Genomic DNA, 26863 nt, shown 5'->3' with positions numbered 1-26863 from the left:
GCTTTCTGGGCAAGAGCCACTGTCATCTTTTCTTTCAGGATTGGTCCAGGTTCCCCTGTAGACTCTCAGGAATCTTCTCAACCCTTCTCACATTCTTGCTCCCCAATCTTAACCACCTCAAAACCCCCAAGAGGAATTGCTGGGGGCCAGACCTAACTATTGTCCTACTACATCCTGGAAACCACATTTACAAGTGACCTCACCTTTGTGGGCTACTACCTGTAGTGGATGGAACCAGGCAGTATGGGCCACTTCAGCATTCCTGGCTTATAACGGAGGGAAAACAAAACAGAAGAACAGGTTTTAGATAAATATATTATATTCTGCTTAGGGAGTGCAGAGTTTAAGGGCCTCCTAAACATATACTCCCAGCAGTATCACGTGAAAACATGGCCTGGGGGCCAGACACCATCAGTTGAAGGAGGATTGAATCGCAGCCTAGGAATGTCACCAGAGGAATAAAAAATCTACCGTCCTTTTTGGGGTGTGTAGCTTTGAGATGGTGAGAGTGAAGTGACCAAGGGGAGCACAAGGGTGAGAGAACCAGGAGGCAAGAGCCTTGTAGAAGCTGGTCAAGAAGTCTCCAGGCAAAGAAATGCCTGGGTAGAAGAAGGTCAGGAGCCAGGTCACAGGGGAGGTTAGGGGTGGGTCAGGAAGTGGAAGTGAATATCATTGTCCCTGACAGGAATTACTTGTGATTTTTCACATCTAGACATTATAGAATAGCTGGTATCAGACTAGCCCCCACCATAAATAATCATAAACATAGATGAAATATATCAGGTGACTGTTTCCAGGCAGAGGACACCAAACCATGTAAGACAAGTATCCCTGAGAGAAGGGAAACTTACAAGATAAATCCTAGGGTTGCTCTACTCTCTCCCAGGGATAGTTTCCTGCTGTTTAGAGTAGTATGATGAAATCTCACTCTCTCCTACTCACCCTGTTGCATCTGGGACATGATGATCCCTATGTCTGGCATATTCATAATGTATATACTACCGACCTGTTAAACATTGAGTAACTCTGTTATCAGATTAACAGTTGTGGTATTGCACTGCCTGTGTTCAAGTGACCCTCATTTTACCTAACAATGATCCTAAAGTGTAATAATAGCAAGGGAGGCTGAGCTCAGTGGCATACACCTACAATCTCAGCAGCTTTGGAGGCTAAGGCAGGAGGATCACAAGTTCAACGCCAGCCTTAGCAAAAGCGAGGTGCTAAGCAACTCAGTGAGACCCTGTCTCTAAATAAAATGCAAAATAGGGCTGGGGATGTGGCTCTGTAGTCAAGTGCCCCTGAGTTCAATCCACAGGACTCCCCCCCCCCCATGATAATAATAATAGCAAGGGAGGCACCAGGGCATAAATTATAAAAAGACAGATAAGCCCCAGTATGGCATGATAATGCATCAGGGTAAATAGAAGAAAATGTAGCATATAGGGTTCTGTATTATCTGCAGCTTCAGATATCCACTGGAGGTCTTGGAACATCATCCCTTTGTATAAGGAGAGACGACTGTACCTTGTTGAGTTGTAGTGGCGATTGTGGGTATCCTTGCCTCATTCCAAATCTCAGGGGGAAAGTTTTAAATATTTCATCATTAAGAAGGTTTTTATAGCTACTCTTTAACAGAATAAGAAAATTCCCCTCTCTTCCTAGGACACGATCTGAATAATTCTAATCTTCAAAAATGTGTTGAAATGTATGACTCAAACATATGATCAATTCTTGTAATGTTCCATATGCATTGGAAAATAATGTGCATTCTGTCATTATTGGGGTATGGTATTCTACATGTGTCAAATATGTCAATAATTATGTTATTCAGATCTTCCTACTGAGTTTTTGACTGTGAGTTTTTTCATATTTTTATGGGAGGTGGGTTAAAGTCTTCCACTGTGATTGTCAAATTTTCCATTTCTCCTTTTAGCATTGTCCATTTTTACTTTATGTAATATGAAGTTATGTTATTAAGCTTATGAAATTTTAAATTGTGTATGTTGTAAGAGGTTGTGTTACTATGTTCAGATGAAATTTTAAATTTTGTATTTCTGGTGAGTCCACCCTTTTATCACTATAATATGTCCCTCTTTATCTCTAGTTATCCCTTTCTTTTTCTTTCTTTCCTTTTTTTACCCCTGTATTGGGGATTGAACCCGAGGCCTTGCACACGCTAGGTAAGCACTCTATCTCTGAACTATGCCCAGCCTGTTTTCTTATTGCCTATTTTATCTAATGATAGTGCAGCTACATTAACTTTTCTTGGATAGTTCTGGCATGGTGTACAGTAAAATTAAACTCATCAGGATTGGTTGGTCCAAACGCTGAATATTCCAAGAAAAAAAAATGGCCCTGAATAAGCTCATGTGAGACCACCTCTGAGCCCATGGAATATCCTGTCTGAAAAGAGTATTTTTATATACCTGAGGCTCTAGGCCATGCTGTTTTAATTAAATCAGCTATGGACTGAATTTTGTTCCCCCAAAATTCTTTTTTTTTTAGTTGTAGATGGACACAATCCCTTTATTTTATTTATTTATTTTTATGTGGTGCTGAGGATTGAATCCAGTACCTCACACTCCATCATTGAGCCACATCCCAGCCCTCTCTCAAAATTCTTATTTTGAAATCCTAAAGTCTACTGACTTACAATGTGACTGTATTTAGAGATAAGGACTTTAAAGAGGTAAAATGAGGCCTATAAAGTAGGTTCTGATCCCAATCTGGCTGATGTCTTTATAAGAAGAGGAAATTTGGACACAGACATGCACAAAGGGATGGCCATGTGATGACACAGGAAGAAGACACTGTCTACAAGCCAAGGAGAGAGAACTCAGAGAAACCAACCCCACACTGATCTGGGATTTCCAGACTTCAGGATTATGAGAAAATCTGTTCAACATGCCTAGTCTTTGCAATTTTTTTTTTATGGCAGACCCATCAAACTAATATACCAGATAGTTTATGAAACAATGTAACCTATGGTGAATGACTACAGACTTTGGCTATATACTATATCAGTTTGACCTCTTGGGAGCTGGAGACCGAGTAGCTAAGGTAAGTCATGTACACAATGCATGCCTTGTGAATAATCCGCCCCCCCCGCCCCCGCAAAACCATGTACATCAAGGTTCAGATAAGCTTCCTTAGTTGTCGATATTTCATATGTCATTACTGGGAAAACTAAGCATGTTCCATGTGATAGAGGACACACACCTAGAGGCTTGTGTCTAGTTTCTCCTGGACTTACTTCATATGCTTTTTTCCTTTACTAATTTTAATCTGTAATCTTGTCCTTTAACAAATTGTGATCATAAGAGTAACAGCTAGTCTGAGTCCTGTGAGTCCTTCTAGTGAACCATCAAGCCTGAGAGTGGTTTTAGGAAAACCTAAAACACATGGGATATATTTTCTATTCCTTTATATTCAATATTTCTGTGTCTTTATATTTAAGACATGTCTTATGTAGCAGCATATAGTTTGTTTTGTTTTTGTTAAAACCTATCTTAATCTTTTGCCTGAAATATTTAGTCTACTTACATTTAATGTAATCCCTGATATATTTTAGTTTATACCCCCATCTGAATTTTTTCTACTCATACCCAGTATGTGCTTTCATTCTTTTTGCTTTTCTTTGTTGTCCTTGCTTGGATTAAATATTTTTATTATTTCATTCCCCTTCCCCATTAGCCTGTTGGTTATACATACCTTTGCTACTATTTTGTTTATTTATATACTTGTACTGGTTTTTAGTGGTTACTCTTGGTGACAACATGCCAGAAGAACTCTCTGTACTCATTTTTTTAAAATTTTCCTAGAAATAGCTTCATTTTACCTTCACTTCTGAAAAAATATTTTTGCTGCAGAATTCTAAGTTGGAGGCTGGAGTTGTGGCTCAGCGGTAGAGCACTCGCCTAGTGCATGCGAGGTCCTGGGTTCGATCCTCAGCACAACATAAAAATAAAATAAAGGTGTTGTTTCCAACTACAACTAAACAAAATTTTTTTAAAAGGATCCTAAGTTAGCAGTAATTTCCCCCAGAACTTAAATAATGTTATTTTTTGTCTTCTGACTTTAATAGTTTGGTTGAAAAGTCTGCTATCATCTGATTGCTATTCCTTAGAAGTTATTCTTTTTCTTCCGTTTCCTTTTATGATTGTCCTTGTATTTATCCTGCTTGGAATTCATTGAGTATCTTCAACTTGTGGATTGATGGCATTCCTTTGTTTCTAAAATTACCATACTCTAATGTCACTTCTGTTCCATCATCTTTCTTTTCTCCTTCTGAGACTCCAGTTGTATCTATTTTAGAATTTTCAATATGTTCCATATATCTCTTACACTACTTTCTGTATTTTCCATCTTTAAAAAATCTTTGTGCATCAGCCTTGACATTTTCTACAGTCGTATCTTCTAATTCTACCACTCCTACCAGTGTACTTCCATTAACCCTCTTGTTGTGTTCCATCCACTCTTAAACCCATCTATTCTAAATATCAGTTATTGTGTTTTCAGTCTAGAATTTATATATATGCATATTTTTCTTTTGTGAAATATCTACCTTATTATTCATCTTTTTAAAAAACATTAATAAAAAGCCAGGAGTGGTGACACATGCCTGCAATCCAAGCTACTCAGAAGGCTGAGGCAGGAGGGTCACAAGTTTGAGGGAAGCTTGGTAACTTAGCAACATCCTGTCTCAAAACAAATAATAAAAAGGGCTATCCCAGTGATAGAGCACCCCTGGTGTTTGATACCCAATACTGCAAATAAATGAATAAAAATTAAAAATACAATACTAATAACAGTTATTTTGAAGTCTGTGTCTGTGTCTAATAACTCCAATATCTGAGTCATGTGGAAATTTTTCATACCAGTTTCTCTTGTTATGCCTGGTAACATTCAATTGGATGTTAGACATTATCTTTGAAAAATTATAGAGGCTCTGAATGCTATTATAATCCTCCTCCAGAGAGGGTTGACCTTATCTTCCAGAGGCAGCTGGAGTGTGAGCAGACTACCTTAATCAGAGTTACATAAATGGGGCACCATGGTGCATGCCTTTAATCCCAGCTATTTGGGAGGCTGAGGCAGGAGGTTTGCAAGTTGGAGGTCAGCTTGGGCAACTTAGTAAGATCCTGTCTCAAAACAATGGCTGGGGACATAGCTCAGTGGTAGAGCACCCCTGGGTTCTATCCCAGCATTTAAAAAAAAAAAAGTTACATGAGTCAGGAGTGCAGTTCTCATACATCTCATTCTGCAGTATCTTTGGTTCATGCCCACTCCTAGATATTTCTCTTGCCTGTCCCAGATGAGACCCTGAACTCCCATTGTTATCTCTCTTTTTAAAATTTTTTTAGTTTTTGATAGACCTTTATTTTATTTATTTATATGTGGTCCTGAGAATGGAACCCAGTGCCTCACACATGCCAGGCAAGTGCGCTACCATCGCCCCAGCCCCCACAATGTTATCTCTTTATAGCCATGAAATCATTGAACTCCACTCAGTTTTCCACTTACTTTCTTACTAGTGTCTTAGCCACTCACTGTGTGTATTTAATAGATAATAATAATAAGTGCTTCAAAGGAAAACTCTAAGTTTAGGGCTCCTGGCCTCTTGAGTCCTGGCTAGCTTGTCAGCATATAATTAAAATTTTTCCCTCCCCTTATTCCTGAATTTACTGAAAGTTCTGCTGTATTCTTTAACTCTCTGTGGTAATATCCCTGTTCTCAGATTTCTAGCCTATATCTCTAAGTCAAGAATTAGGGGTTAGGATTGAGGCTCAGCAGTAGAGCACTTGTCTCGCACATGTGAGGCCTGGGTTCGATCCTCAGCACCACATAGATAAATAAAATAAAGAAAAAAAACTAAATAAAAAAAAGAATTGGTAAACACCTGGAGAGATAAACAGTATGCAGAATACCAGTTCACCTCTCCAATTCTCTTCTCTTTGGAACTTTGGCTCCTCAAGTCCTGGCTGCCTGAGCGGTCCAAGGCCTTCCAATTCATTTTTTTAAAGCATTTATTTTTTAGTTGTAGGCAGACATGATACCTTTATTATTAATTTTTTAATGTGGTTCTAAGGATCCAACCCAGTGCCTCATGCATGCTAGGCAAGTGCTCTACATCTGAGCCATAACCCCAGCCCCCAATTCGTTTTTTAAACCTGGATTTTCTAGCTATTCTCAATGAGGGTGGTGATTTGCTTCAAGCACTCCATTATAGCTGGAAATAGAAACTGGGAAAGGGGAAATTTTATAGATGGTATCAAATTGAGATTCCAGACAGAATAAAATGAACACATGGAAATAATTATGATGGTTCCCACTTACTGAGCACTTATCACCTTCCAAATTTTGTGCCAAGTGGTTATATGTATTATGTCATTTTGATTTTTACAATAATTGCATGGGTTAGGTACTACATCTATTCTCATTTTATATGTGTGGAAACAGAGACTTAGAGAGATAAATCAAGTTGTCCAGGCAGTTTGTCTACCCCCTGGAGCTAAAATGCATAGAAAAAGATTTTTAAAGTCTTTAAAAAATCATGATTAAATATGTATATAACATAAAATTTGCCATTTTAATCTTTTTTAAGTGTATAATTCATTGACCTTAAGTACATTCACTGTGTTGAAACCATCACCATTATATATTTCCAAAATTTTTTCATTCCCCCATCCAGAAATTCAATAGCCCTATAAGTAATAACTCCCCTGTAATCCACTTTATTTCTGACTTTATTAATTTGCCTAATCTAAGTTAAATAGTATAATACCTTATTTTTCCTTTGTGCTTGGCTTATTTGTCTTAGCATACTGTTTTCAAGGTTCATCTATGTTGTAGCATGTGTCAGAATTTCATTCATCTTTATGACAGAATAATATTTCATTATATCAATACATCATGTTTTGTTTATCCATTCATCATTTGGTGAACATTTTGGGTTATTTCCTATTTTGGGCTGCAGTGACTAATGCTTAATGAACAATGGCATACAAGTATCTGAATCATGTTTTTAATTATTTGGAGGTATATGCCTAGGAGTGGAATTGCTGCTCATATTGAAATTCTATGTTTAACTTCTTGAGGAAATGCCAACTCTTTTCCATAGCTGCTGAACCATTTTACATTTTTACCAGTAAGTTACAAAGGTTCCAATTTCTCTACATCCTCACCAATTTTTCTTTTCTTTTTAAAAGGCTAGTCATATGAGTATGTGTGAACTATATATTATTGTGTTTTTTTACATTTCCCTGTTGATTAATGGTATTTCTTTTCAAGTGCTTATTGGGCATTTGTTTATCTATTTTAGAGAAATGTCTATTCAAGTTCTTTGCTAATTGGATTGTTTGTCTTTTTGTTGTTGAGCTGCAGGCATTTCTTTCTACATTCCAGATACTAAACTCTTATTGGATAAATGACTTGAAAATATTTCTCTTCCACTTTCTAATTTGTATTTTCAATTTCTTGATGATAATGTATTTTACGTACTAAAGTTTTTAAAATTTTAATAAAGATCATTTAATTTATTTTTTATTTTGTTGCTCTTGCTTTTGTATCATATCTAAGAAGTCACTGTCAAATCCAAGGTCATGAAAACTTGCACTTCTGCTTTCTTTGAAGAGTTTTATGGTTTTAGCTGTTATATTTAGGTATGTGATCCATTTCAAATTAATTTTCTGTGTGGTGTGAGGTAGGGGTCTAATTCCATTCTATGAAATAAGCAAATTCATAGAGAATAGAACTGGAGAATAAATTGGTGATTGACTAATCTTGGGATGGGTGATGGGAGTGGGAAGTGACTGCCAATGGGTACAATGATTCTTTTGAGGTAATGAAATATTCTAAACTTAGAAAGTGATGATGGTTGCATAACTCTGTGAATACACTAAAAAGCACTGAATTGTATACTTTAAAAGGGTGAATTTTGTTCTTTGTGAATTATACCTCAATAAAACTGTTATTTAAAAGAACAAACACAAAGAACAGCTGGTGGCCCATATAAGGAAGGACAGGCTTGGTAGCCCTGCCTCTATGGGAAGAAAAATGCTGCCCTGGAGCCCTCCCATGGCTGTGGGCCAGACCTCTGCAGTGCAGGGTCACGTTCTAGATTAAACAAGCAACCTGGGCTCTTCTCTCTTCCACAATGTCATCTTTTAGGGACTAAAGGATCTTCTTTCATAAACTTCCCTGCCCCTTCAACCACAGGCTTAGATGCTGCTGCTGGTTCTTCAATCCTGAAAAATCAATCATAACAGAGAATTGGCCACAGAGGCAGTACAGGAGGCCACAGAGGCAGTACAGCCCTGCGCTTGGGAGTGGGTGGGAGCTTCCAGAGAAGGGAAGGAACGTTGGCAGCCCTGGCAACAAGCCAAGATAAGAACTAGCTCTTCCCTGGTGTCTCTTCCCTAAGGGAGGGACTCAGCTCATCCCCTAGCACAGGAGCAGCTATCAAGGAGTGCTGGGAGATGATACCCTAACTCTGTAGTCCCATGGCCAGGCCAACATGGGGCTAGGCATGGAACTCATTTGCTGACAAGTACGCCTTCAGGTTCCAAATGGGATTTGAAAATTTGAGCTCATAAACAACTCCTTTCACTGGTTGGTTGCATTAGGCTTCCTCATGAGTGATGGTAGGTGGAAGTGTGGGGCACATCAGAAGTTCTACGGAGCTGAGCATGGCTTCCTGACACTAAGAACCTCAGGGAACCCACAATGTTCCTACACTTAAAGGATAGAGGGGCTTGGGCATGAGTGTCAGAATCTTCCTGTGAGCACTGTTAGGGGCAGCAGTGAAGGAACCTTGGTGGCATTCCTGGGCAGAGTATATTGAAAACAGTAGGTCATGGTAAGAACTGGGGCTGGCAGATCTGCTTCAGGGAACCCAGGAGTGTGACTGAGGCCCTGGGTTGGAGCTGAAGGCTGGAGGTGGTCTGATTGATGCTTCTGTTCTGTGGACCTGTGTGGCCTCCACCTGGGAAGCCCCTCCCAAGACCCTGAGGCCATATCCCTCTCTGAATTTTTGCCCTCTATCAGGGCCACCTGAGGGAGTGAGCATAGTATCAGCATGGTTTGTGAGGGCAGGAAGAACTATAAAGAGCCCCCAAGAAGTGCCACTCAGGAGGACTTGAGCCCTAGGGCCATGTGTCTTTCATTTCAGATACTTTCAGCTCTTCACCTGGTTCAGCAGTCATTGTAGGATACCGACCTGCCCTGGTATTACAATACAGTCATTAAGATGTCCCTGTGAGCACCGACCCTGATGCAGTCCCTTCTATCCCCTCCCGTGCTCCTTACACAGCTCCTCATGATACACAGACCCCTTCTTCTCTCTTTTTTCAGATAGATGCTCAGAAGGCCATGCCTTCTCTTTCCTGGTCATGACCAAAACCACTCCTGTGCAAAGGCCTTCATGACAGGGTGATGGTGGGAGGGAGGGCACTTTCCCCTGGAAGGTTCCCTTGATGGTCTCCAGAGCTGCCTGATGCCTTATCCTTCTAAACTAGGGCCTCTTCCAGGAACGTGCAGCTTTTAGTGGTACTTATCATGATGCCATCTTGGCCCACCCCACCTTGGCCAGTTACCCACATGCTGCATCTGCTCAGACCCTCTGAGAAGCAAAACTGTCTCCATGGCCCCAGGAAGCCAAAGGCAGCTCTGCTGACCTGGGAGCCAGACTTCTGCTCCTCCCCAGTCTAGATGGGACACATATCTTTTCATTTTCCATGTCTGACTGGCTGGCAGGGGAGGGGAAGAATAACCAGGCTATGCCCCCATTAAAAACCAGCAAAATGCCTGCCTCTCTGTGCCTCCTCCAGGGACCCAGAGCCAGAAGGCTGAGAGTCTTTGATTCCCAGGAAAAGCTGTTCAGCCAAACTTAGCACAGAATAGCAATTCAGGGGCTGAACTCTACCTAGCAACAAGATTAGCAGCTGATTTTCCAAGCTGATATTTTTATCCCTGGGATGGGAATAGCTGAGAAGAGTGGCCACCTCCTGTTCCCCCAAGGATGTTCCTTCTATCCTATCTGAGACCCTGCCCTACTTAAGCCCCTCTTAACCCCAAACCCAGTTCTGCCTTCCCTTCTTGCTTGTAGGATCTTCTGATCCACTGGGTGGTTGTGAATGTGAGTGCCTCCGGAGGAGAGCAACAGCTCCGGGTCCATGAAGAGGCCTCAGAGTCAGAGCTCAAAGGTCCAGGTAGGCTTTTCCTCCTCTCCTCATTTCCTCCTCTTCCTTTCCTCATCCTTCTCTCCCCCAACCCAGAACCATGCTGTTCCAATAGCTCCTGGCACTCTGTGGCCCACCAGACAGGGGGTTTTGTAGAGCTGGGGCTCCTTGCTCTCCTTGGGCACACAAAGGGTTCCTGATGGCCACACAATGCTCTGTACCACACATACTCCCCTAGTCTCTTCTCTGTCACCTACTCCCCATGTTCTGATATGACCAGAATCTTTTAGCAGCCTGAAGCTCTGGTGCCTTTTTTGTAGACATGAAAATGGGCCTCTTTGGGACCATGATGGTTCCTGGTTATATAGAGAAATATAATTATGGAAAAATCTCCCATAACTAAACTTCCAGTGCCAGAATGAGATTACATGGACTTACTTTCCCCAAATTTTCCCTCCCTGAACATCATTTAACAGACATCCATATAGGATGTTTTCAGAGTCCCTACAGTACTATAGTGAGGTGCTGTCTGTCAGGGTGGGCTGGGATGGGCTTCTTTCCTAGAAGCTGGAAAGAAGAAAGCAGACTGGCCAGGACCTTAGGACTTGAGAACTCTACAGTGGAAAGTCCCTTGGGCTATCTATTTATCTCCTATATTCCCAGACTAGGCAAAGAGAGTCCTGTAACCCCAAATTGCCAGCAAGAACAGAGAAGCAAACATGTAAACTCCAGGAAAAGCTGCTCGTTCTGGCCAAGGACTGGGAAAGAAGAAGCCCAACAGAACTAAGGCTCTCTGATCTACATTCAGGACACCAAATGGAGGGCTGATCTATCTACAGAGAAGAACTGGTGGAGCCTGTGTTCCCGGCCTCCACCAGGTGCCATAGGAGCCCATCCCAACCCACCCTGACAGATAGCACCTTGCCATAGTATTGCAGGGACTCCGAAAACTAAACTGCAATTGGAACTACAACCCACAAAAGTAGGCCAGACCTACAGGTTAAACCTTAAAGTGTGGCTACCTGATAAAATAGACAAAACAGGAATACAAATATTCTAATATAATCACAGATATGTTCAGGATCTCATCTAAACTTGTCTACTATCCCAAGAACCAGGAAAATCACAATTTGAGGGAAAAAAATCAACTCATGCCAATGCCAAGATGAATCAGATATTAGAATTATCTGGCAAGGATTTTAAAGCAGTCATTATATAAATGTTTCAATAAAAAATTGAAAATTGGGAGCTGGGGTTGTGACTCAGTGGTACAGCACTCGCCTCACACATGTGAGGCCCTGGGTTTGATACTCAGCATCACATAAAAATAAATTTTAAAAAATTTTAAAAATGTATTAAAAAAGAATATGCTCTTTTAAATAATTGACAATTGTCTTGAGACAAATATAAAAACATAAAATCTTAGCAAACATTTTATTTTTTATAAAAAAATGAAAATTATGTAACTGAAAAATATAATAATCAAATTAAAAACATTGCTGAATGAAGTCATTAATAGAGTGATTATAACAGAGGATAGAATCAGTAAACTTGAGGACAGATCAATGGAGAAAATATTCTGAAAAGAAGAGAAAGAACAGAGCTTCAGGGATTTATAGGAAAAAAACAATAGATTCAACATTCATATCATCAGAGTCCTTGAAAAGGGGAAGAAAGAATGTGGGGCTGAGAAAGTATTCAAGAAAATGATGTTTGAAAATATCCCATTTTGACAAAATATGTAGACTACAGATTTAAGAAGCTAAGCAAATCCCAAGTAACATAAACCCAAAATGATTCACACTAGGACACATCATAATTATACTTCTGAAAATTAAAGACAAAGAAATCTTTAAAACAGCCAGAGCAAAGTAATATATTACTAACAGAGGGACACTAAGTCAAGTGACAGCAGATTTCTCACCTGAAACTATGGCAGTCAGAAGAGAGTGGCATACTATTTTTCCAGTGCTGGAATAAAAGAACTGTAAACTGTAAAATCCATATTTAGCAAAATCATCCTTCAGGAATATAGAGGAAATAAAGACATCCCCAGATAAAGAAAAAGTAAGAGAATCTACTGCTAGCAGATCCAACCTTAAGAAATGGCTAAAGGAAGCTCTCCAAACAAAAAAAAGGATAACAGACATTAATAGAAGTAAGATTTCTATACTCACTCAAAGTGATAAAATATCAACACCAACATACTGTGACAAGTTGTTTATCCATGTAGATATAGAAATAGTAATACCTGGAGCAACTACTAAGAAAACTATACAAAGCAATACACCAACAAAAAATCTAAATGAAATTATTATAGTGGTTCAAGAAATTTATAGGAAGGCTGAAGTTGTGGCTCAGCGTAGAGTGCTCACCTCACATGTGCAGGACCCTGGTTTTGATCCTCAGCACCACATAAAGATGAATAAGTGAAATAAAGGTATTGTGTCCAACTACAACTAAAAAATAAATATTAAATAAAAAGAAATAAAGGGAACAAACAAAACAAAAAGCAAAAAGGCAGAATATTGCCTAACATATAAATAATTACTTTAAATGTGTATGCTCTAAATATTCTAAGTAAAAGAGAGAGATTGGCAGGATGAATTAAAAATTGGAGCTACTATGCATGGTCTAAAAGAAATTAACTTTGAAATAGATACATGGAAAGTAAAAGAAAAAGATGTGTTGTGTAAATATTAATAAAAATATAATATTTAAAACTTTACTGGGGCTGGGGCTGGGGCTCAGCAGTAGAGTGCTTGCCTAGCACATGTGAGGGGTTTGATCTTCAGCACCACATAAAAATAAATAAATAAAAGGTATTAAAAATGTAAGCATAATATAAAAAAATATTAATATAAGCAGGAGTGGCTATATTCATATGAGATAAAGTAACTTCAGAATAAAGAAAATCACTAAGAATAAAGATATCAGGCATGGTGGCATGCACCCATAGTCCCAGCTACTAAGGAGGCTGAGCCAGGAGGAGCTACTTACTTGATCCAAGGAATTCAAGATCAACTTGGGCAATACCATAAGTGTGACCTCATTAAAAAAAAATTGATCCACCAAGAAGGTACAGCAGTTCTAGATGTTTATGCACCAAAAAACCCCAGCTTAAATATAAATGAAGCTAAAAGCAAAAATACAAATACGTAATTGTCTTGTTTACCTGAGACTGAGCAACTTATGAAAAACAGGTATTTATTTCTTACAGTTCTGGAGGCTGGGAAGTCCAATAACAAAGGATTGGCACCTGGTATCTGATGAGAATTTTCTTTCTGTGTCTTCATATGGCAGAAAGATGACCACTGTGCCTTCACATGGTAAAAGAAAGCAGGGCAAAAAGGACCCAGCTAGTTTCCTTTTATGAGGACACTAATCCCTTATTCAAGCCCTCATGACTTAATCACCTCCTAAAGGCACCTTCTCTTACTATTATCACATTGTGATTTCAGTTTCAACATGAATTTGGGAGGGAACACAAATATTCAAATCAGCAACATTTATAGTGGGGATTTCAAGAATCTCACTGTCAGCAATCACAAAACTACTAAATTGAGAATAAGCAAGGACATAGAAGAATGAACAACACCATCAATCAATAGGCTCTAATTAATATCTACAGAACACTCTCTCCACCTAAAATAGCAGAATACACAGTCTTTTCAAGTGTCTGTTCACACTCCCTCAGAAAGACTATATCCTAGATCATGAAGCACACCTTAACAATTTTAAAAGAATTGAAATCCCACAGAGTATCCCCTCTGATAATAATGGAATTAAAATAGAAGTCAAAAAGATAAAAATAACAAAAAAAGTATCCTAACACTTGGAAAATTAACAACACACTTCTGAATAATCTATCAGTCAAAGAGAAATCCCACAGAAAATTAAAATATATATAGAACTAGCTGGTCACAATGGTGAATGCCTATAGTCTCAACTACTCAGGAGGCTGAGGCAAGAAGTTTGCTTGAGTCTAGGAGTTTGAGGCCAGCTTGGACAAATAACAATTCTTCCTATCTTTGAAAAAAATTGAATATTTATATAAATATGTGTGTGTATATATATATATGTGTGTGTGTGTATATATATATGAATACATACATATCTGATATATAGTTGAATATACATATTTGAATTTTTTAAGATAAAAAAATTTTGGACACAGCTAAAGCAATACTGAGAGGAAAATTTAAAGCATATGCTTGCATTAGGAAAGATAAAAGATCTCAAGTCAATAATGTAAGTTGCTACCTCAAGAAATTGGAAAAAAGAAAAACAAAATAGTCTCAAAACAAACAGAAGAAAGGAAATACAAATGATAAGAACAGAAATCAATGAAATAGAAAACAGGGCAACTATAGAGAAAACCAAGGAAATAAAAAACTTATTCTTCTTCCAAACCAATCAAATTGATAAACTTATAGCAAGACTGACAGAAACAAAAAGGGAGAAGACCCAAATCACCAATATTAGGAGTGAAATGGAATAGTAGAACAGATCCTGCAGTCATTAAAAGCATAATAAGGGCTGGGGTTGTGGCTCAGTGAGAGTTTTATTATGTTTTATTAGATTTATACGCAAGCATTTCTTGTTCTTTGGGTCAATTGTATAGGTCACATTGTCTAGTATGTGTGAGGCACTGGGTTCAATTCTCAGCACCACATATAAATAAACAAAATAAAGGGATTGTGTCCATCTGCAACTAAAATATTTTTGAAAAGCATAATGAACATCTTTACACTCATAAATTCAAAAACTTAGATGAAATGAAACAATTTCTAAAAATTACAAACTATCCACACTCAGGTAAGGTAAAATAGACAAGCTGAATAGTCTGATAGCCATTCATGAAACTGAAATTATATTTAAAGTTCCTGAAAAAGAAATATGAGGGCTGGGGATATGGCTCAAGAGATAGCATTCTCGCCTGGCATGGGCGGGGTGCTGGGTTCGATCCTCAACACCACATAAAAATAAAATATGAAGAAAAAAATTAGCAGGAGAAATATGTCTTAAAAAACAACAACAAAAAAGAAATTTGAAGGCTCAAGTAGTTTAAGAATTAACATGAATTTCACACAATCTCTCCCAGAAAATATGAGAAGAAATATGTCCCACCTCCTTATATGAAGCCAGCATTACCCCACATCAAGCTAGAAAAAAAATATCAGCACACACACACACACGAAAATTATGAACTTTGACACCACAAAATCTTCAAAAAATATTAGCAAATTGAATCCAACAATGAACAGACCAAGTGAGATTTCTTCCAAATGTGGTTCAATATTTGAAAATCAATCATTGTAACCTACTATATCAAGAGGCTAACGAAGAAAATCATGATTATATAAATTGATGTAGGAAAGACACTTAACAATTCAACATCACTCACCACATAGGAACACTCACCACATAGGAACAGAGATTAATTTCCTCAAACTCATAAAAAGTAGCTACTAAAAATTTATAGTTAGCATTATACCTAAAGGTGACAAACTGGGTGCTTTCCCTCTAGGTTATGGAAAAGTGAAGAAAATCTGCTCTCACATTCCTTCTCAACATAGTATTAGAAGTTCTAGACACTGCAACAAAGAAATACAAATATATAAAAGGCATTCAGATTGAAAAGGAAGAAATTAAACTGTTCATATTTGCAGATGACATGGTAGAACACACAGAAAATGAAATCTTCAAAAGAAATTCCCAGAACTAATGAGTTTAGTAAGGGTACAAGATCAACACACGAAAGTATTTCATTTCAGATACTAGTAAGGAAAAAAGAGAAAGCCAAAACTTAAAATATGTATATATATATATATATATATATATATATATATATATATATAACTTACAATTGACCCAAAGAACAAGAGATGCTTGTGTATAAATCTAGTAAAATATATACTGAATCTATATGATAGAAATTACAAAATTCAGATGAAAAAAATCAAAGATTTAAATACTTGGAGAGATAGTCTTGCTCATGGATTGGAAGACTCTAACAATAAACAGGTCATTTTTTCCTGAATCAATCTATAGGTTTAATGCAATTCTTATCAGAATCTCAGGTGTTTTGTAGACACAGACAAACTTGTTCTAAAATTTATACAGAAAGAGAAAGACCCTATAGTAGCCAAAACAAGTTTGTAAAACAAGAATAAAGTTCATGATGTCAAGGCTTACAATGTAGCCACAGTAATTAAGATTAGTATTAGTGTAAGAGTAGATGCATAGATCAGTGGAGTAGATTAGAGAACCCAGAAATAGATCTGCACAAATAGGCCCATTTCATTTTTGCCAAGGAAAGAAAGAAATTCAATAGAGAAAAGGGAGCCTTTTCAACAAGAATTTCACCATTTATATACAAATTAACTCAAAAGGGATCATAGACTTATATGTAAAACATAAACTATAAAACTTTCAGGAAAAATACAAGAAAATCTTTGAGACCTAGGATAAGTCAAGGGTTTTTAGACTTGACACCAAAACCTTGATTCATAAAAGGAAAATTTGATATACTGCATCTCAACAACACTGAAAACTTTTGCTCTGAGAAAGACCATGTTAAAAGGATGAAAAGACAAATCACAGAGTATGATATTATTAAATATGTATTTGGGTCTTCACAGATTCCTGGCACACAACTCCTAAAACCTTTAGAATCTTCTGAAGTGATGGTGTGTTTGTATGCTAATGATCTGACCAGTGGCTGGGGTCCCCTAGGTAGCTTTAGGATGGGGGCTGGTCACTGGACAAAACCAAGACAGAATTAGAAGGTTAGAACTTTCAGTCCTATCCCCCAACCTCCCGAGAGGGAGAAGGCTGAAGGTTATGTTGGTTATCAATAGCCAATAATTTAATCAATCATGCCAGTGAAATGAAGTCTCATAAAACCCCAAAGGACAAGGTCCAGAGAGATTCTGAAAAGCTTAACACATGGGTTCCTGGAGGGTGGTACACCTGGAAGAAGCACAGAAGCTCCTCACCTCTTCCCACATACCTCTCCCTATGCATCTCTTCATCTGTATCCTTTGTGATATCCTTGTGATAAACAGGTTTCCCTGAGTCCTGTGAGCTGTTCAAGCAAATTAATGGAATCTAAGGAGGAGATTTGTAGGAACCCCAGTTTATAGCTAGCCAACCAAAAGCACAGGGAAAACCACTTGGGGCTTGTGACTGGTACCTGAAGTTCAGGTGGGCAGACAGCCTTGAGGACTGAACTCTCAACTTGTGGGCTTTGATGCTACCTTTGATGCTAATGTCAGAACTGGATTGAATTAGAGGACACCAGCTGGTATCTGCTTACTGGTTGAGGGGACAAATCCCCACACCTATTGAGTCACAGAAGTCTCCTGTGCTGATTGTTATGGTGTGAGAGCTGAGGAAAAATGATTTGTTTTTCCAATGTAAAACATAATAAAATATTTGTAAATCCACATAGCTCACAAAAGACTTTTATCAGGAATACATAAAGAATGCTCACAGTTTGACATTTAATAAACGATGGATTCAATTAGAACATGGGCAAAACCCCTGACAGACTTTTCACCATATGTATGGCAGAAAGCACATGAAAAGATGGTGGACATCTGTAGCCACTAGGGAAATGAAAGTTAAATCACAATAAGATGACACCACACACCTATTAGGAGAGATAAAATTAAAAATATTGATAGATTTCCTATTATTATCATAACAAATTACCACAAAGTTAGTGGCTTAAAACAGTACATATTTATTATCTTACAATCCTGGAGGTCAGAAACTTGTGGCCATGATCCATCTTTAGAGCTGTGATGGTGGGTCAAGTCTTTCTCATCACCTCTCTCTGACTCCCACCCTTCTGCCTCCCTCTTCTACATTTAAAGAATCCATATGATTACAATGGGTCCACCCAGAGATTCAGAATAATTTATTGTTAAGGTCAAAAAATTAGCAACATTAATTCCATCTGTAACTTTGATCCCCCTGCATAACATATTCCACGGGATTGGGATGGGGACTTTTCTGGTGCCCATTATTCTGCCTATTACTGCACCAATTCAGGCATAGGTGCAGAGAACAAACTCACACATATACTTAATTTTTTTATGTATGTATGTATGTATTTGCGGTATCAGGGATTGAACCCAGGGGAACTTAACCACTGAGCCACATCCCCAGCGCTTTTTATTTTTTATTTTGAGACAGGGTCTCACTAAATTGCCTAGGGCCTCACTAAATTGCTAAGGCTGTTTTACAATCCTGATTCGGCCTCCCAAGCAGCTGGGATTAAAGTTATGTACCACAATGCCCAACAAGTTACACAAATATTTGAATATATGACTCAGCAATTGCTTTCCTGATATTTATCCTAAAGAAATGAAAATTTATGCTCACTCAGAAACCTGCATATGAATGTGCATAGCAGTTTTATTTGTGATAGACAAAAACTGGAAACTACCCAAGTGTCCTTTGACAGGTGAATGGTTAAACTAACTGTAGTACATCTATATACTCTGGCATGCTACTCAGTGAGAAAAGACAATGAATTATAATGCAAATAACCAGAATGGACCTCAGGGAAATTCTAGAAGCAAAAATGCCAATCTCAAAAAGATACATATTGCATAATTCCACTTATATAATTTTCAAGCAAAAAATAGTAATTATAGCAAGAGAACAGATTAATGGTCTCCAGGGTTAGGGATGGGAGTGCCTATAAAGAGCCAGGACAAGGAGACTGTAGTGACCAAACACTTCTGCACCTTGACTGTTATGGCAGTTACATGGAATTATGTGTGGTACAGTCGCATGTAGCACACATCATGTACACACAAGTGCATGTGGAATTGGTGGAGTCTGAACAAGCTCTGTGGATTGGCACCTCTACTGGCTGTATGCTATAAACAATCTTTAAAGGACAGGCCCGAAGTCACAGCTTCTTCATCTAGTGACCCAAAGTTACCAGCCACCCCAAACCCACCCCACCCTGTGTACACCTGACCCAGACCACCTTCCTAAGTCTTGGTGGAGTAAGTAGTAGGGCCAGGAGTCTCATCCAGGGGTTCTGGAGAGGAGAGAGAGGAAAAGAGAGGCCTTGATGTAGGGAAAGGAGGCAGAAGCAGTCAGCTTGGGCTATTCAGGGCTGCAGTGAGGGCACCAATAGTACCAGGCTCTGGGAGTCTGATTGGGTTGTGGTTATCTTTGTCTCCCAGTGCCCCATCCATCTTGGGTCCAGCTCCTGCCCTGATAGAGCCCTTGGGGGATCTGCAATAAACTCCAAAGCCAAGACCAATGCATTTGGATCTGGCCAGAGCCAAGCCTAGCTACTCCCTAAGCTTCCCTGGATCACTACCTGGGTAGTAAGGGGTTTCCATACCTAGTTCCCCGTGCTGCTCCATGTTTCCTGGACCCATGGGCATGACTGTGTATGTATCTACTTCCTATCAGCAGAATGAGTATGCTTGTCCACCAAAATGTCAGAGGATTAGCAGAAAGGCTGAAAACTGTCCCATCTTCACCATGAGTCCACAGCTCTGTGGTTAAGAAAGGCAGGCTACAGAGCAGGCCTAGGGTCTGAACCCCACTGTATCCCCAGGCAAGTGTCCACTCCCAGGAGGCAGAAACCTGGTGCTTTGGAGATACCAGCTCTGAGCCCTGAGGGAGTGTGGGCCTGGAGGGTGTCATAGCACCAGGATCAAAGTAGGTAGGGTTGGGGTCCCACGTAGGGCCTCCCCGCAGGGCAGGGTTCAGGAGTCTCTATTACTTGATACGCAAAGATCCCATATGCAACTTCTTGGCAGAGTGCAAAGAGATGGCTCCTCAAACAAACTTCTTCAACTTCTGGGGCTTCCTCTTTTCCCTCCTTGACCCATCTCAGACCCTGCCTGTTTCTGCCTAAATTTGGAGCTCACAACAGCCTGTGGGGCACAGGAGGCTTGTCTTGTCACCCTCATGACATTCTTGAGGATAATTTCCTATGTCAGCACCTTCTGTCCTACCCACTCTCTTGCAGGACTCCCATGTCCTGGGGTGACAACAAGTGTGTGACATTTGCCTGTAGTTCTTCCATGTGTGGCCTCAGCATCCATTTCTGCCAACTGCCTGACTTGTTGCTGACCAGTCAGACATAGGATCAGGAGAGATGCCACCCTGGGGGTTCTGATACATCCCATGTGCCTCAGTGTGGCATGGAAGGAGGGGTAGGACCCACCTTAGGGAGTTGTTCAGAGCGGGCTTCTCAATCCTGGGACCGCTCCTGGAGTTTCTGCTCCTGAGTCTGGAAATTTGTATCTCAAATCATCTCAGGTGATGGAGACTGTGGTTGGGACTCCACTGAGAACCACTGATGAGGACTGAAACTGCTTGGCACAAATAGCAGCCAGAGTGACTTTCCCTGAGAATCAGCACACGCCCTGCCTGCACAGAGGGACTGGGGTGGGGGTTGGGGGGCGGTAATGGTTTTTTCCCCTCAAAATACAAAGAAATGATTCAACAAATATTTGACAAAACAAGAATGTTTGTCTTGAGCACACAAGAGTATCACAGGCTCCTGAAGAATTGAAATCTCTGCAATGTCCCCTCCTCATCTCTGAGTCCATCTCTGAGCGTCCCTCTTTCTATTCCTTCTATGTTACCTTGTCTATTTTCCATGTCTGTCCTATCATTTGAGTGACCTCCCTAACCCACCTGTCTCCTCTTCAGTGTCCATTTCTCATGTCCCTCTGTTCATGTGAGTAGCCCTCTCACCATCCTTGCTGTCATCTGAGTGTCCCTCTTGCTGTTCCCACGTCCATCTCTGAGTGTGTCTCTCCCCCTCTCTCACTGCTGGCCTCACTTTCTGGCATTTCTCTGCTCTCCATCCCTCTCCTGCCCACTCCTTCCCTTGTTGGTCTCCAAGTGCCTGCTCAGGCCCAAGTGGCAGGTGTGGGCTCTGTTCTAAGGCCAAGGTTCTACATGAGATGCACCTTCCTGTGAAGGGTCAGTTCAGACAAGCAGTTGGCCTGGCCACTCCCAGGAGGCAGACACCTGGTGCTTTGGAGGTACCAGCTCTGACAGGTGTTTCCTATAGACACCTTGTGCTGCTTCTCAGGGCTTCTATGGAGAATTCCATGAAGATGCTCAATGTGTGAGTTTCTTTCTCTGTCCCTAGCCGATTCCCTCTCCGTATTCTATCCAGTCCACTCCAGCATGGCTTTTGGCTGTGAGTCTCAGTATTTACCTGTCTGGCTGTGAAGGTTTGGGGTGGAAGTTTGTCACATGACCATAAATCTCTGATTCATCTAAGAAGGTTGTTGACTTTGCTCAGTTTTCCCTTCCCTGTGTGGAAAGGGGTCCCTCTTACTCTTTCTTGGCTGCCAGGTGTTTGGCCTGGGCTACAGTGGAAATTGGAAGTGTCAGACAATTCTGAGCTTTGAGTGTCTCTGGTGACATTTCCCTGAAGGTTCCTGGGAAATGGTTCAGGGCAAGTAGGATATCGGAGGGCTGGGTCTCAAGGCCACTGAATCATGGCCTCTGCTTTCTTCCAGACCTTCCTCAGGGTCTGCGTTGGGGTTGGGGGACCTGGATTCTACTGAGTGAGCAGGCAGCCCCTCAGTAGGTCCTATTGTGTCACCAAGCTGAGAACCAGGAGGAGCCAGTGCTGCTTCTGGTGGGATGAGTCCTCCTGCTGGGCCCATGGCACCGGGGTTCTCCCAGGCCAGCTCACAGGGATCACAGGCAGCACCACAGATACTCTTGGTTCTGGTTCTGTTCTCTCCACACAGGCTGTCTGTGAGATGAGAAACTTAGACTATCTCAAGTATTTAATGTCTTCTTCTCTGAGAGCCCTGCAAAGAGCAAGGTTGTCTCGATAGGTCATGAAAGAGCATCTGTCTGCAAACCAGAGGGCGTGAGCACTGCCACTGGATGCAGTGGAGAAAGGTGGGAGAATGGTGGAACAGGCCCAGGAGTAGAGGAAGCACCTGACCCTTTGCTCACCCTACAGCCCTTACCGGTCTCCTTTTTCCCAACAGGGAAATGCTAAGGAAACATGGCCTGTGCCTGGGGTTCAAGGTGGCCTGAGGACAGAGGGGTGATCTCCAAGAATGTTCTGCATGAAGGGAGTCAGGCCTAAGGATAGAACAGGGGCTTACAGAGGAAACACAGGCTTCAGACTGGGAAATTCTGGAACAAATACATCTCACAAAGGTATGTATTCAAAATGCTACAAGTCATATTAAAAGATAAACAACTTAGAAAAAATGGACATAAATACAATGAGAAAGTTTACAGAATGTCTAATAAAAATATAAAAGGTTGTACAGACAACCTAACTCTGCACCCAGCATAGTCACAAACATTAAAAGACCATCAGGGGGCTGGAGATGTGGCTCAGGTGGTAGTGCGCTCACCTAGCATGCGTGAGGCGGACTGGGCTCGATTCTCAGCACCACATAAAAATAAAATAAAGATATTGTGTCCACCTAAAACTAAAAAATAAATATTAAAAATAAGACCATCAGGACAGTGAGGAGGACAGCCAGACCCCACTGCAACTCCAACTACAGGGAATGTCCTAGAGAATCTCTCACCCAAGAGAGTGAGAAACTGGGACTAATCCAAGCACTCACCAACAGGAGATGGTTAAATAGATTTGATAAAATCCTCAACAGAACACATCACCCAGGAGGGAGTGAATGAGACTGCAGATACGTATGTAAGGTGGCAATAGCTCATAGATGCAAGGGTGAAAGAAAGAAAGGCAAATGGAAGACATTTATTTATACAGTTTAGAAATATATGAATAGCAAAAATGATATCATGGAAAAATCTGGATGGTTGTCCTCTTGGGGCAGAGATGAGGCTGCCAGTGAGGGTAGAAATCATAGAGTCCTGGATGCTCTGAGATCACGAGGTAAGGATGGTAGAGATGGCTCAAAGCTGCTCCTTGTCCAGGTTTTGCACATGCCTGGCCTAGCCAAGTGCCAAGTGGGGTTATTACCAGAAGGAGGGGCCAGTGTGGAGGAGGCCTCCATGGGGCAGTTACCAGGCCCTGCCTTTGGTTACTATTCTGCAATCGCCATCTTCAAATTCTTGATTTTGTTTTTGATAAGATATCATACATTTCCATTTTTCATGGGGCTTCAGAAAGTATTAGTGTGTAGGACAAGGGACCCTTGCTTCCCCAGATTTCTGAAAGTTAATATGTATGCCTCAAGGGGCTGCTATAGGTGCTGGGGAGAGGCTTTGGATTGGACTGAGATCCTGGGTTCCAAGACCTGGACCAAGAAAGTGACACAGGAATTTTGGGAATGCAGTAGGGCCAGGAGGCAGCAAGCCTAAGGGTCCTACTCAGAGACATGAGTGTCTGCAAACTCCAGGTTGGGGCTAGGGTAGGAATTTGTTAAAAGCAGTTTCTCAAAAGGGCTCTTTAATTGGGAAAATTTTTAAGTTGGATCACAAGTCTTTTTAAGAGGACCAATCCACCCCCCCACCATTTTTGTCTTCACAGACTATTTACCCAAACTCTATCCGTCCCCAAATGGCTTCTAGAATCTGTGCCTTGGAGGAGTCCCTAGAAGACACATTTGAATCTGACCTGTTTTTATGAGCAACGGCTCTCAAATGTTCCAGATAAATCATCTTTTCAAAGCTTTGAAGTGTATTTTCCAAACAGAATCCTGATGATCCCTCAGGAGCAGATACGTGGGGCACCAGCTTGAGGCCATCTCTGCTCTCTAGCCCTGAGGGAAGGAAGGCATGTACTGGCATGGTCAGTGTGAAGTGCCTGCAAGAGTCCCAAGTCCAGTGTTTCTATCCTGAGCCTTCGATGGGTGTACCGGAGGAGAAGGGCAGAGGAGCCCAAGGGACACCCTCAACAGGGAGAACAGAGCAGGCAGGGTGTGGAAAAGCCAAGCTCACAGGAAGGAAATGCAACCACTGTAGACCACACGCATATCTTGGGGGCAGTGGGGAAGATGTATATCGGTCAAGGGACCAAATGGCGACCAAGAGGTCACTACAGGTATGGACGGTTCTCCTAAGACAATGAGGAGAGGACAAAATTGTTCCCATTTTTGGATTATATCACTCGACTTTGGAGTATGGCTGGAACTATCCAAGCTCAAGAGGTGATTCTTGCCATCATGGGGAGGACCAGGTGTGAGGAGAAGGGTAAACAGTTTAGGGGTACCTGAATCACCTCCATTGACATGCTGGGCCTTATGCCATGGAAACAAGCAAAGCCAGGCTGCAGAGCCCTTGGTGGGTGTTAGTGAGACAGAGGTCATTGCAGAGCCAGCTGGTGACAGTCTGTGCCTGGCCAGGCCCCAAGGAATGAGGGGACATGTGTGTGTGTGTGTGGGGGGGTTCCAGCAGTGGGTGGCACATGTGGGTGGACATAGGGAATGATGGGCACAGAGCTGGTGAATTTCAGCCCAGAGGTATGAAGTTAATTCCTCTCTGAGCTAGAAGTGGCTGAGTATGTAAGGCAGAAAGGCCACAGGGAGGCAGATGCAGCACGATAGGCCCTGGCCCTCCCTGAGCACACCGTGATCCCAAAACATGGAAAACATGGTGGCAGAGTCTCATTACAAGAGTAGAGGGTCTGAATTCCTCCTTACCTGGTTGAGTCTGCAGCATGAGGACAGTGTGAAAGCCACTGCCCAGATAAGTCCTGTCCCATCCCTTCACCCAGCGCCCACCCCAACTCTTCCTTCAGACCTCTACAGACCTCATAAGGTACTTGAGCCCTTCTGCCCAAATAGCCTGAGATGGCCCCAGACAGCAGGCACACCCACACAGAACCCAAGTCCACCTTGAGTGGTGACAGGCTTCAAAACCTTAATCTGGGGTAACAAATTCCTTCTTGGCAATGTCAACTAAGATACATGTGGCCACCCAGGTTACCGGGACCTTGCCCACCTGATAGCCAAGCTCCAGTCTATAGCCACTTCTCTAGGGCCACAATGTATGGACTGTGTCCAGCTGGCTGGGGCTCCATACACTTGGCTCTTAGTCCCCATAGGTTAACTCTTGGGAACCTCCTGAATTTCCACGCTGGAGTATCATTGTCCCACCAGGGGCTACCACTGGGTCACAAGAAATCCCTGATCCCCGATTTCTGGGAGCCAAGCTTCCACCAAGATCCATGACTAGAGTAGCTGCCCCTCCTTGTGGAAAGGGCCTCCTTCAAGCCCCCAGCCCCACATCCCTTTATCCTGTCTTCTGGCAGCTTCTCCCCACTCTGGCCTTATACAAAGTCCTAACAGGGAGGCAGACCCTATCTCTGCAGGGAAGGGGTGGAGATTACCACCTGGCAGGAAGCAAACTTGGGAAAGCTAGGAGGCTCCAATGGCTCATTATCCTCTCTTTAATGTGCAGTCACTGTGCCCATGTATTGTTTAAGCTTCTACAGAATGAATGATGCTGGAGTGCAAGGGGTGGTGGTGGTGGTGTCGTCTTTCTCCCCCCTATCTAGTCTAAACAAACCTGCACTGTGGGACCGGGGTGACCAACAGCCCAAGGCAGAGTCTTGTGATGAGCTGCCCATCAGAACTAGAGCCTATGGTGACCCTCGGTACTTCAGTCCTGCCACTTGTGTGTGTCATGGTGCCACAGAGCATGTGTCATAACCAGGACTGCACCTGGAAGCTGCTGGTCCTGCTCTTTAAATCTAGAGGAACATGGTCAATGAATTTGATAGGAGGGGTCATCAGCCTCAGAGGAAGCATGGGCCTTTCCTGGAGAAAGGATGGGGACACCAGCTACACAGCCTTGCTTCTGTGACTAGCATGAGGTGTTGGACCACTAAGTCCCTGAGGCTTCCTCCAGCTCTGGGTAAAAACACCTATGACTGGGTGAAGTACCAGGATACCAGCCAGCCACCTTCTGGTCTTGGCATCTTTCCTGCTAGTGCCCCCTAAACAGCCCTTCTCTAGGGAAAGTAGTCTTGGGCCCACTCTGCTAGAAGCCATACACTTGGGTGGCCTTATGAACCAGCTGATGGTACCCACAGGTCGACCACCACATATGCTCTTCCCACCATGTATGCCTGCATTTCCACTGGCAAAAATAGGAAAGAAAGCAAATTTTGGGGATGGCCCCACAGTAGTCCTGGCAACCCAGTACTGGTTTGAATCACTGTCCAGTCTGGGCTTTGACTCAGCCACCTCAGCAAACAGAAACATGAGCTTCCTTCCAAGAGTGAGGAGGCCCAGGGATCCCAACAGGTCAGCACCATCTGGCTCTATGATGGTCTCCTCCCTACCCTACAAAGGCATAGCAGGGAGCTATGGGCCTGCAGCCAGCTGGCCAGTTTTTCCTGGCACAAGGACCTGGGTGTATGCAGTGGGGGACTTGGGCCTTCATCTTGGGAGGGATGAGTGGCAGGCCTACTCCCTACTGGTCACCTGACACACCAAGAAACCATGATGCCAGGGTCCTCTCATCCCCTTGAAGGAAAGGCCAGTGTGTTCAATTTTCATTCTTATAATATAAAACCAAGAAAGTGAGACAAAATGTTAAACCATGTTAGTATGAGCTGGCTGAGTGAAATCTGGAAAAGTAGAATATTTTTTCTTCTTATTCCTGAGACTGACTGCACCTTCCTAACCAGGACTGACAGGAGGCACCCTGGGGCTTTCAAACCACATTCCTATGGGGTCATTATGGTATTCAGCAGACTTTGCTGGGCAGCAGTCTAGCTC

The sequence above is a fragment of the Marmota monax genome, unplaced genomic scaffold (genome assembly GCF_021218885.2).
Source record: "Marmota monax isolate L192 unplaced genomic scaffold, Marmota_monax_Labrador192_F-V1.1 WCK01_AAM20220418_F8-fsc00109, whole genome shotgun sequence".
In the NCBI taxonomy this organism is placed as follows: Eukaryota; Metazoa; Chordata; class Mammalia; order Rodentia; family Sciuridae; genus Marmota; species Marmota monax.
Note: the sequence above shows the minus strand (reverse complement) of the source record.